This window comes from Benincasa hispida, chromosome 1 (assembly GCF_009727055.1).
Source record: "Benincasa hispida cultivar B227 chromosome 1, ASM972705v1, whole genome shotgun sequence".
In the NCBI taxonomy this organism is placed as follows: Eukaryota; Viridiplantae; Streptophyta; class Magnoliopsida; order Cucurbitales; family Cucurbitaceae; genus Benincasa; species Benincasa hispida.
The window spans coordinates 77,294,990-77,307,566 of record NC_052349.1 but is presented as its reverse complement, the minus strand read 5'-3'; positions in this window follow the sequence as shown (position 1 = coordinate 77,307,566).

Here is a 12,577-nt window from a genome sequence, read left to right as displayed (position 1 = left end):
AATTTTCATGAAAACGAAGGATAGTTCGCCAACACCAAGATGAAGAGCTAGAGAATTGAACTATTGGCGTTAGCGCCCTAAATCTCATGGAATTCATAGTTTGTAAATTCTTTGTACACAAATTATTTATTTAATAAAATAAGATGTTATTTTATTCCACATTTAGTTTGTATTAACCCAATCCAATAAACTAAGATCCAAGGTTACTTTATGTAACTTAAATATGTATATAGTTGACATACAAGTGGATCATGTTTAAGTAATAACCTAAATGGAAATTGTGACGATGATTTCCGTGAGCAGCGGAAGCAAGACTATTCCAAATTACAATCATGAATCAACAATACATTTACAGTCGACTTCAATACAAGCGGTTATACAAATATATAGAGAAATTATAGCATGAAACAACATAAAGAACAGAGAGCAAACTGAACGCACATAAGAGGACGCGTCTTCACACTCTGATACGTGACTCTGATCGAACAATTGTAATCACAAGCGCTCGATCTACATGACTGCAACAACGCTTGAACATAGCACGAACTCTTCGCGCTCGTCCTCAATGAACTCCTCAGTCACGAACTCCTCTGCAACAGCGAACGACCTCCACAGCACTACGAACGGCCTCTGAAAAACCTCGACGGTGTCGAGTTGAGTCTGACACCACCAACAAGGAGATCTTGGTATTCTCGGTGTGAGAATCTAGAGGGTGGGCTCTATTCGGACTTGGTGTGAGGCAGACGAACGGAGGAAAGACAGATCGTGTACACGACTGAGCAAGTGGAAGAAGTCGGAGACCTATGGTATAGGTCGATGCCCAATCGTTTAGATAAAACTGTGTAATCATAGCAAAAGCTATACGATCGTTTAGCTCTATCGTTTAGCACGGTCGATTCTACACGATCGTTTGCCTTAGGCCAGCGATCTCTAGCAAAGTTATGCGATCGCTTAGTAAATACTGCACGATCGTTTAGCTAGCACCTACACGATCGTTTATCTAGTCCAGCCGTCGTTTAGTAAATCTGTATTTACCTGAAGACTTTCGTGAGTTTCTTTTCGCCAGAGAGAAAACTCAAAAACTTTTCAAACTTTGTAAAAAAAAAAAAACTCTTTTTTTTTCAAAATAGGAAACCGATTTCCTTTTAAAACCTCACGGTTATCATGATCAATAACCACCCATTACATTTGGTTATTTAAAAGAAAAATGATTAATTATCTAATAATCAATATTATTATAAATATAAATGATAACCAACTCATCATACTATATTCATAACCTATAATTTTAATATTTCATCTTATGAAACATATAAACCATAGTTTTTTTTCTATTCCATGGTACTTAATGTAAATCTCATTTACATCAATCATCCACTAGATGTATCTCATACATCATACCGATTATATCACATATAATCAAAATACCTCTTGTCAATTTGAACAATTCAAATCAACACCAAGAACTGATCCTTCAACATGAATCCAAGCTACCAAGGGGACCTCATGGACTTGTAGATTCGAAGCTCCAACGATACGTGAATAACTGACTAAACCCTTTGTCACGAGATCCACCATCTGTTAACTGCCAGGACTCCACTAAAGACCGACAGCTGAACTCTCCTCACTATAGATATATTTTGTGTCCATCTTAACCAATGAGCGCAGTGTGAAAACCCTTCACAGATCACTCGTAATAATAGCTGGGCCAATAACCGTTATACCCTGGTAGTTCCATCTGTCTCCTTAAGTACCACTAATCCCTCTAATGAACATAAATCATAGTCCTACTATGACTAAGTCTTCTCTTTCCAAAGAGAAAGTTGTGGCCATTCAAGCCTCGGAATCAGCCCTTAAGGGAGCAATCTCTTTTACTTATCCCTGCTTCGGGAAAGAAGTAATTTCCATATTGTTGGATTGAGTTTCCAGCTCCCAGATTAGACAAGTCCCCAAAAAGGTAGGCATGTTGAGTTGACAATCTAGTCATTCTCACCACATACTAATCAAAGGACTGCCCTCAACAGGCAAGAGTTCACAAAACACTCAGGATTGAGGTCGTGTCACCTATGGTCGTTTAGGTGAGATGAAAGTCTCTAGTATCAACGGCGTTATATACAGAGTCTAGTCATCTCGTGGTCCAGGTCTTATACAAACTCTTTGTATAGAACACTCCTGTTCCACGTCTCCACATGAATAGTCAGGATCAACTATCTGTAGTAGTTTACAACACTTGCAAACCTCTACAAAGCGGGCCGTATCCGTAGTGTCACAAGGATCAGGTATCTCACCTTAATCCTTATACTACAGATCGATTTTGGTTATCACTTAAGACATGATCTACTTGTATATCACATATACATGCTTAAGTTCACATAAGATAACCAAGGAACTTTGTTTATTGGATATGAGTAAATGCCAGAATTAAATAACACTTATTTCATTCACTTAACAATGTGCATCTTTACAAAACAATGAGACTCCGGGAGAATTAGGACACCAATCTCAACATTGTAGTATATGGAATAGGTTGGATACCTTATCCTACTGATACTACAGATATGACCCACTTTGTAATTGATACAATAGTTGTAAAGTGTTACAAACAGAGTGATCCTAATCGTTCATGTAGAGACATGTCAGTGAAGGTATCCTATACAAAGAGCATGTATAAGATCGAACTGCAAAATGATTATTCTCGCTTTATAATGCCATTATTTGAAGAGATTAACATTTCACTAAGATGATCATAGGTGATTTGACCTTAATCCTGAGTGGTTGTGAACTTCTGTCTATAAGGGAAATCCTTTGATCTGTATGGGTGAAGTCAGATTCTTCAATTCAATAAGCCTGCCATTTTAGGGATTTGCCTGAATGGAGAGCTAGGAACACAGCTACACAAGATGAAATTCACTCTTTCCCGTCTTGAGGGTAAGTAAATAAATTTCTCTGTAAACCTTAAGCCCTGTTTTTCCTACTTAAGTATGATTAACTGATGTGTTAAGTAACTTATGATAGTGTTTAATTATAGGAAAGAGGCTTGATAATGCTAAAGAAAGAATAAAATAATCTAAGTGTTGATACCTAAAACTTTCAGGTATAAGGTGTATTTGTGCTTAGTTGAAAGAAGGAAATTTGACTAAGTGTTGATGCTAAGATGAGTTGAATGCTGAAACTTAGGTGTGCGACAATCGCACACATCCAAGGAGGTTAAGTAAAGCGCTAGTCATGCACTAATGGAAAGAAAGGCCTAGGCGTGGGTTGACTAAGCAATGGTCGAGAGAATACTATGTGATGAGTGTTGGCCTATGTGATAGCTTGAGTATGCGTTAAGGCGATGAGACGAAGAAGCTAGTCGATCGTGCGCAGCAATATGAGGCTTGCGATGCATGCGTTGTAGGCGAAGGTAGATGAATGAGCATGCACTAGTCGAATGGAGGTTATGCGTGCGTGCCAATGATGAGCTAAGTGATGAGCTATGTGATGGGTAAGGGCCTTGCGTTGGTGAAGAAGTAAAGGTATTCAGCTTAAGCACCGACCTTAGTGGACCAGCTATCATGATTAGGAGATTTAATCCCACTTAGTGGGCTAGATATCATCATAAGTTGATTTAAAAGGCATGCTTCTCCAAGTATAAAAATGTTAAGACTAAAAGGGGTCTTCGATTTACCCATTTCACTCGTGCCAAGAGGAAAATTCTTGAGGTGAGCTTAAGACTGAAAAGTGTAGATGATGATTTAGGGTTGCCGGATGTAATCTCTCATGAATTCGAGTTAAAATCTGAAAGTTTTCCCAAGCAGCTCAGTTCAAGCTCTCGGGTGACCTTGAGCAAGGTGGAAAGATTGATGGTTTCTGGTTTGATCAAGAGGAATCTGAAGCTCAAATTTTAAGGTAAAAAACTCAAGACAATTGTAAACAAGTTTGTAGGAAGTTTTCCAAAATAATGTTTGGAAAATGAGTTATTCAAGCTTAAATTTAAATCTGCAAATTTGGTTAAACAAGTAGGCAGCTGCAACAGTTGAGTAAGCAGGCAACTCACTTGGCCGAGCAGAGGTGTTGGCAGGCATACGTACAAAGGCAGTTGGGTGCAAGGTGTTGTGCGAGCATTAAGCACAAGGTTGTGTTGTGTAGCACGAGCGTTGCTATGGTAAGCGAGATAGTGAGCGCACGATTGCGTTGAGGCAGTGTGCGTTGACGCATAGGTAAGGCATGCAGCTCATTGGCTTTGAGAGTGTGTTATAGAGCAAGGAACATGTGCTTGTAGTCACATAGCATAGCAATTTGGTTTATGGTATTTCCTAAGTGTGGCATGCGTTAGGGGTATATGTTAGGGGCTAGTGCTTTAAGTTAAATGTTAAGCTTATTTAAGTAAGTTAGTCTCACAAGAGATTAATAACATTGACCAAAAAGTGTTTGTCAATTCCCAAGATAAACATCAATAGGGAAAGCCTACCAACCATAAGAAGAACACCCAAGACAGTGAGTGAAAAAATCTAAGTGTTTTACAAATGCTTTAGTGAATGCATATTTGAAGAAAAGATATTGATACATACTTTAAATGTTAGCATTGCAAAAGAGATTTTCAAGCAAACTAGTTTTCTCAAATGCATGCTTAGTTAAAGAATAATTTATAAAAGCATGGTTTAAGTGTTTTCCACCAATATGTTTATGAAGCATGCATTGATTGATGTCTTATGATTTATGGCATTTAAGCCTATGATTCTAGTTTACAGAGTATGTTATGTTAGTTTACTTCTGTTTACAAAGTATGTTTTTATTCTAAGCATAAGTTTATGATGTTATAATGATGAACCCGATACTGGAGGACTTTGAAAAGGTATATGGACCCCCTAGTACCTAAGGTATGACGAGTTATTACCACGTGCACGTAGGTAGAGTTGATGTTGGTTGTATTGAGATCACTCCACACCAACTAAGGATTAACATTGAGGGATTGAGCAAAAGGATTCCCTCCCAACTAAGGATTATGATGTTTAATGATTTACAGTAGTTTTATGTTTAAGAGTTTTAAGTATAAGTTTCCTTGGGTTTTCCAGTATATATGTTTTCAATTAGACACTCATTGGGCTAGTAGCTCATGCTTTTCAAATGTTTTCATTTTTCTTAGGTAGTGGAAAACTCCCCAGAGGATAGCTGTGTTGCTACTTTGCCACTCAGAGAACTGAAGAGAAGTTCTAGGTGTTTACCTCGGTTATGTCTGTGTCAATATCATGTATATAGTTAGGGACTAGTAAGGAAGTGTTAGAACCACTAAGTTTATTGTTTTAAATATGTTATGCATGCTTGTGTGTTGAACCCTTGATGCTCTTAGTTTAGTATGAAAATAGTATTGGTACATTATACGCTGTGTTTTATGGTAAGGGTTATTTAAGTAGGTCATAGAAATCTAGATGGGCAGTGGATGCCATAAAAATGTTGGTAATTGCTGCTATCACAATCTCTTCAATATTAAGAGTGTAATGTAGGAGGGGGTGTGACATGCTCCCTTAATACATGATTCCGAGTCTTGAACAATGAGACCTCACCCTCTCACTGGCTGGAGAGGGATTAGTTTATAGTTGAACTATAAACTGTTTGTTAATTAGTGGGATCAGTGGTACTTAAGAAACTAGATGTAACTGCAGGAGTAAAACGGTAAATTTGACCCAACTGTAATTACGAACAATTCGTGAAGAGTCGACTTACTGTTGATTGGTTATATCCATGGGCACAAAAATATATCTACAGTGCGAAGAGTGTAGCTGTGGGTTTTTAGTGGAGTGATCCGTCGTTAATGAATATTGATCAATTTAATTAAACAGTTTATTTAATTAATCATTGGAGCTCATAATATGTAGGTCCATAAGATCCTCCTCAAGATAAAACAAGGAATAATTATTTTTGGAATATCTTGAATTGTTCAAATTTTTTAAGGGAATTAAAGGTATTAATTATATGAATGTGATTAATATGAAGTATAATGTATATTGATATATTATAGTATATAGTTAATTATAAATATGATTTATAATTAAAATTATGTAGTATGAATAAATGTTTGAATAAAATTCAAATAAATATTTATGTGAATAAGATTCATATAAATAATATAGGTTAAAATTTAATATGAATAAAGTTCATATTAAAACAATAGATTATGAGAGAGTTATGTTTTTTAATATGATTTAAATGTATGTTGAATTAAATGCATGACATTTAATTGAATTTATAATTAAATAATGAGATTAATTAATTATCATATTTATTATTTAATTTTACAATTAATTAATTGGATTAAGTAATTATGTTTATTTAATTAAAATTATTTTTTATTTTAATTAAATAAATTAAATAACATATTTTTTTTAAAAAAAACAACTCCCCTGTAGTAGTAGAGGAGCAATTGTTGGAGTGAGGGGAGTTATTCCCTCACGTTCTTTTTTATTTGTTGGGAATGTCCTAGAACTCGCAGTTCGTGTTAAACATTCTATTTTATCAATAATAATGACTTCTTGATTTTGCATCTTATTATGAAAATCCAATAAACACATCCTTGGCTATAGTCTGAATGTTGTAACTTTATGTAATGACATAAACTGGATCAAGTTGACAGTATATAGCCTAAATGGTCTAATAAGTATATGAATGAAATTGGGTATCTCATCCCGGTAACACTCTTGGATGCGGCCCACTCTGTAGTTTTTACAAGAGGTTGTAAGGTGCTACAAACGATGTGATCCACAAATCGTTCATGTTGAGGCATGTGAGTGGAGACATCATATGCAATGAGTTTGCATATAGACTTAACCACAAAAAGAGTCACTTTTCTTTATAACGACCATTTACTGTTAAAACTGACTATTTTCTTTATTATATAACCTAGATTAGCTCAATCTTAATCTTAAGCTAGCTATGAACTCTTATTTGTTTGAGATTATCCTTTGATCTGCAAACGGTGAGAATAGTCCAACAACACTGCTCAATAAGCTTACCATTTTGGGGATAAGACCAGATGAATAGCTAAAGACATAGCATTGCAAGATGGAATTCACTCCTACCCTATTTAGGGTTAGCAAATAGGTTGTTCTCTTAAGTACTAATTCTAGGTCTTGAACAATCAGGGCCCCGCCTTCTTATGATAGAGAAATGATTTGATTCATAAAGATTATGAATCAGAATTGTTCATTAAAGGATCAGTAGAAACTTAAGGAACAAGATGTATTCACAGGGGTAAAACAATATTTTTGACCTAGAAGCGATTACGAACAACTTGTGAAGGATCGACTTACTGATTATGGTTATTAAATGGATAAAATATATCTACAGTGAGGGGAGTTCAACTATGGGCTATAGTGGAGTGTCCCATTAGTTAACAAATGGGGGTTAGATCGGACTAATGAGTTTAGCCAATTAATCTCGAATCGTTGGAGCCCATGATCTGTGGGTCTATGAGGTCCCCCTACTAACTCATAAATGGATAAGCTTTAGAGTAGCTTGAGAAATTAATTTGAAACGTTCAAATTAAACGGAACAAGAGAATATATATTTAAATATGATTTAAATATATGAAGATGATTATTGTGCAAAAATTAATTTAATATTTGATATTAAATTAATTATTTTTTAAATTAATTTTAGAAAATCATTTTTCCATTTTATTAATCAAAATAGTTTTGAAATCATTTTGTGTTTTTAATAGAAAAATGAAAATCGGATTTTGCATGATATACAAAATGGAGAATGCATTTTTTCCATTATCTTCATCTTTTTGCTCACACAAAAGCCATTAACTTCTCTTCATTAATTCTCCAAGCATGAGCTGCAAGCCATGTAATTTACTTCTTTGCATGTTCATCTGCAATAAATAAAGAAGTTTGGAGTCATTTGAGGAAAATTAATGCATAAATTTTGAGAGAAAATCTTTGTGAAAAGAAAAGTGTTCTTCCATTCGGCTGTTGTGTGTTCTTCACTGTTCTTCACCATTTCAAGTTGTTCTTGAGTCCCGCAACTCTTTCTAAAGCTCCAAGAGAATAGGGGAGAAGACTTTGAGATGGTTCACAGTGATCTCTGGTGAAGACTGTTGTTGTACATTCGGATTCTTGGAGAGTTCTTCAAAGGTATGATCTTAAAACCCTCTTTTTAGAAAAGCATGCTTTAGTTTCTGCCAAAATTAGTGAATTTGAATGATTATGAATCCTTTGATACTTCCATTGCATGTTATTTAACTCTTTCATTATTTTTATTCTGTAAGAGTTACAGAAATAAGAATTTAAAAAAAAAATTGGAAAATTTTCTCTAAGAAAAACAGTTATAACCTTTCTACAAAATTGTTCTTTCCCTTTTCCAAAAACTATAAAGAAGTTCTATGTCACATCCTTCCCCAGATTACCCTTTTAATCCAAGAAGGGATGTGAAGACAGCAATTGCCACTTTGTGATAACTACCATCCTACACTACTCTCTAACCTGTATATTTAAAACCTGGTAACCGGATAAACATTTCAATACTATGACCATTTCAAACATAATCCATAACAACTTGTTAACATAAATGCCATTGAACTAAAATTTCAAATTACAGTTAAAAGAGAAACAAACATTATTATAATTACAACCCTCGTCTCAGATTTTCTACACAGATTCCCAAAATATGCACAGACAAAATCATAACAAAACAAAAATATTGAACCACCTAGATACTACTCTTTGAAGGAATCCTGAGTGGTGATTGACTAACAGATCTACTCAATTTTAAGACGCCAACCACTACCTGGAAAAAGAAAACATATGAAAGAGTGAGCTTAAAATGCTCAGTGGGTGACTAACTTGTATAAAAAACATAATTAACGTCAACGTGCCTATCATTGAAACATTTATCAAATCATGAGCATGGTTTTGAAATTAATGCTCGAATCATAAAATACATCACGTAAAAATCCTGAAATAAACATCATCAACATCTTTCTGGAAAACACCAGTACTCCACTACCTGAACATGTAGGAAAGCCTTTTTGCTCAATCCCTAATAACCTTAGTTGAGAGAGAGTCCTTTTGCTCGATCTCTTCAACATCGATAACATAGTCATACGTATATGTAGAGCTGAACTGAGTCCTAACCACCTTACCATACGTTTGGTGTCAAGGATGCTTAGCATAATTGAAATCCGGGTGCCTTATTATACCTTCAATACCAACATTAGAGTAGGATTCATACAAGGCACAAAACATTTATGCACAAGACAAAATGTACATTCTTTTAAAACATTCCTTATGGTTTCATATCAACGTATGGTTCCTTGTAAAATATTATGCATGTTATAAAATTCCTTAATAAAATTGTATCATGCTATAAAACATGGCACATGCTTACTGAAAACCACATGCTAAATTCATAAATAACTTTCTCATTTGAAACATGGATCATGAGATCAACATTCCATTAAAGCATGTGTCCATTAAAACATATTATGAAAACTTCATGTAAACTGCTTATACGATAAAAATATTCATAAAACTATATTTGGAAAAACATTTATTAAAACTTGTCACTCACTGTCTTAAGCTACTTATCTAAAGGGGTCTATAAGCCTCTCCTACTTGTGTCTGCCCTGTAATAAGAAGAGGTCCCTTGGTTAGTTACATTACCTCCCTTTTGAGCTTAACATAATATTTAACTTAACATTATCACATATCTTCATCGCATTATTACTAAGTTCGTCGCATCTCTTAAACTTAGCCATCTTACCTCTTTCCTGACTAGATATTGTCTACCCTCTCTATGGGTGCTCTATGGTTGCAAAAACACCCTCTTCTGTGCCTATGTATTAAACAACCCTCGCGTGCCTTACTTCACGCCTATGTGCGTCGTCACACACCTGGACAGGTCAGTTGTTTGCTTACTCTTAATATGCAGCTTTCTGTTTATTCATCCATAACATTAGTTCATATTTCAATTTTTAAAACTTCATAATTCTATTTCTATCCATTTATTAACTAAATCTCCTCTTAATAAAACTTGCTAAAAAATTCTTAGCTCTCTTACCTTAGAATTTGAGCATCAAAACCTTTTGATTTAGTTGGAAAACTTCTCAATTCTCCTTAAACTTGCTCAGAATTTCTTCAACACCTTCAATGACTCAACAAACACTCACACTTCTCTTGGACGTAAGGAAATTTGGCAAAACGATCTCCTTCTTTGCTAAGTCTATTTATACTTAGGCTTTACATGGTAAGTTTGCTTAACTAAGTGTCACATTTCCATTAATCCTTAGTTAACCTTCTCTAAGGCTGTCAATCCCACTAACAAGTTATTAAGGTTGAAATCCTCAACTTATCTTCACCGCATGGTGCTTGCGATCACTTAGGCTCCTTCATGCTTTATTGCATAACCGGGTCATTGTCATACTATCTCACCCTTGACATCCTTAGTAAGGCCTTGCGTGAATACTGACCCTTATCCATTTCCATAATCTACTTCGTACTTGACTATTTTCTGGCTGCATGGTAATAAGAAACTGATCACATACCACTTTGTCTTGCTTCAACCAATGTCTTACTCGACCTTTAACTTAACTTCCTTCATGAACTTCTCAAAACCCCACGACCACTCTTAGACATAATTCCTTTTCTTCTTTAAATACTTGGCTGCATGTCATTTGGAAGAGTTGATCGCATAAACTAGCATGATTTCATCACATGGCATCTCTGTTTTCCCTCTAAGTGTTAATTCTTCCTTATTCACTTGAGAGTTTTATCTTTCCATACTTAGAATATTTTACTGCCTTATAAAATACCCAGGAGTCATACTTTTAACACTTAGAAATTTTCTTCTCCCTTAACAACACCTACATGTTCATCATATTTTTCACAACATTATAAGCAATGTTGTCATCATGAACACTTAGAATATTTCCTCATTTAAACTTACATACATATATGCTAGGCCTTTCTACATTATGACTAAAACAAACACCTTAAATACATATTTATAAAAGCTTACACATAATCAGGAGAGCTTAAACATTATTAACTAGTAAAACAAGTTTAGGGGTTAACATTCCACCACCTCATTCATTATCAGAGAATAGCAATGTCACTGTGTGGTATTATTCTGTGGATCAGCTTTCGATGTTCGTGTTTCTGGAGACATTCCTGTTTTTGTGCAAAGGTGTTGTTCGTGATCTAGACAAGATGATTCGTGAAGAGAGGTGATCTACAAAGGTGAGTTTTATCTTCCCCTCTTCCTCTCGAGAAATGTGTGCTTAGGTGTGAATAATGTTTATCCTATGTTGTACTGTATGTCTTTCTTTGTATTTTGTTGTTTTCAAAATTGAATGTCAATGTCACAATGTTCACATGCTTGCATGAGGAATTCAATTCCTTCACAAAAAACCTAAATACTTTGACCACACAAACCATAGGCCTCCATGTTTGCTTCAAACCTTAGCATGAAAGGAACTATTCGCATATAAAAAAACAATGGCATGAAATTGCAGAAGGATAGAGCCCCATCTAAACCAAGGTTCAAACCAAATCGAATAACAACACCCATCTTCGATAGAAAACTGAACTAAGGGTCGTAAATTTGGCACGAACACAAAAGATAGTTCGTTAATACCAAGATGAAGAGCTAAAGGAATAGATGACTTAGATACTTCAACCACACAAACCATAGGCCTCCACATACCTAAATGACCCAATAGGATCCTAAACGGATTAGAATAAGCCGTAATTTTAAGTTGTTTATAATTTTTTTAAGATTTCTTCAACTAAGGTTATAATTGTATATAAGGAAGGGGTTGTTTCATTTCAATTTATTGTTCAAAGTAATTTTGTTGCTCACACATATAGAAGTTTATTTACTTTTATATTGTTAATGATGTCTTTTCAAATTCATATTAGGGTTACAATTTTTTTTCTTCTTTTTCTTTTGTCAGTTCTCTATTTTTCTAATTTGATCATGATTTGGTGGATAAAATACCCTATGACAACCTTTTAAAAAAATTGATGGTTCAATTTTCTACTTTCACAATGGTCAATCTTCTACTTTTTGTTTTCAAAACTTTTTTTTGCAAATCATTGATGAAAGTCCTCCTTAGGCATGAACAAATTGAGGGAGATGCTTATTTAAATATTTGATATCAAAATTTTATTTATTGATTTTTTCAGAGAAAAAAAAAAGCAGAGAAGAATAAAAGGGAACCAATAATATCTGTCTCAAAATTAAATGGTCCCTTTGTGTAAAGTAGCCTCTGTCAAAATGACAACTTTGTGAAGGAAAAGATGTGATGTTAAAAGAAGGTGCCATTTATTAATTTTTGTCCTCTAATACGGTGCCGTATTGCCCCAGTCATCTCTTCTGTCCACTTTTCTGTTGCTCCAATAAATGCTACTTTCACATTTTTTCTAACGTACATAAAAAATTATTGGAAAACAAAAATATTGTTTTATTTATAAAATTTCAACGGTAATAAAAATTGATATAATCAAAATGAAATTTTATTGATAGATTATTGTAATGAATCTGTATCGCAAACATAATTGAATTAATTTTTTTATTTCATTTACTTAAAATTATAAAT